Source organism: Cyprinodon variegatus, unplaced genomic scaffold (genome assembly GCF_000732505.1).
Source record: "Cyprinodon variegatus isolate N-32 unplaced genomic scaffold, C_variegatus-1.0 Scaffold1058, whole genome shotgun sequence".
Classification (NCBI taxonomy): Eukaryota; Metazoa; Chordata; class Actinopteri; order Cyprinodontiformes; family Cyprinodontidae; genus Cyprinodon; species Cyprinodon variegatus.
In genome coordinates, this window is record NW_015151511.1 from 24,582 (window position 1) to 25,828 (window position 1,247).

Below are 1,247 nucleotides of genomic sequence, written 5' to 3' on the forward strand. Positions count from 1 at the left end.
AAATTCTATTGATTTATGAGAATACACAGCTATATATGTATATGTGTGTATGTAGATTTGCAGGAGTCATCTGGGGGTCAGTTCCTTTGTCGTCGCTTCCTTTCTTCCTGTCATGTTTAAAAACTGAAAATTGTTGAGTTTGTCGCCTGTTTCATCTCTTTGGGTCAGGCTGGCATTCCAGAGAAGATCGATTCGTTCTAATATGAAGTACCTCTAAAATGTCGTGTTTCCTCTGGGCAGTTCCACTTCCAGGGTTCCTGTTTGGACGCCGCCCAGAAAGCCTCATTTCCTCCTATAGAACTCAGGGATGGGCTCTTAGACTTTTTCCCCAGGAAGCTGCTGTTGGCCGTTTCCTGAGCCTCTCCCACTCTGTGAATAAACAGCAGACTTGGCTTCCACAGACATTCATTCAGGTGGACACAGGATAACCCAAAAATGCATTCACACACAGAACCCAACCTCCTCCCTTTCCTTTCTCTCCTTTTCCCCATTTGTCTGTCCACCCCCCCATCCTCTGACCTCATCTTCCACCTTTGTTATAGTAAGAATCTATAAATAAAAACAGACAATACAGGGCGGACATATTGTATAGCGCCATATAGATGAGCTCCTTCCATAACTTCCTCCCAGATCCAAGAGAGAAAAACCTTGATTTTGATTAATAATATTGAAATAAGGTGGGGGGGGGGTATATTTATAATTATTATACCACACTCTGACGTTCGATAGGCTCTACCTCTTGGATTAACCATGTCTGCCATTATGGTATCAACAATTTGTAAAGAAATAAAACTCCAGTTTTTCTCATTGTTTTACGTTAAAACCACAACTTTTAATTTGTTTTATTAGAGCAACAAAAAGTCCTTCATTACTGTCTAAAATATTTTGATTTCTTTTCAGTTTCCTTTACTTAAATACCACAAAAAAAAGAAAACCAAAAACAGGACAGCCAATTAAACCACCTGTAAAAATGTAGCTGAATAAACCTGTTTTAGTTCATCTCCATGGAAACGAAGGCCTGATGCTACGTTCAGATGCTGAAGCATCTTTGCTCCTCTAGCTGATGCGCGTTGGGCGGAGCTACCCTATCCTTTCTTTGCCTGGAACAATGGCGGATGAAATCTGCTTCTGCTGCTTCTGCTGCTTGCGGTGTGAACGTAGCATCAGGCGGTTTTCAATAACAGCAGAAATGTACGGGAGAAAACTGTAGAAGCTTTGAGGATTAAATTTAGCATGGTATTCACATA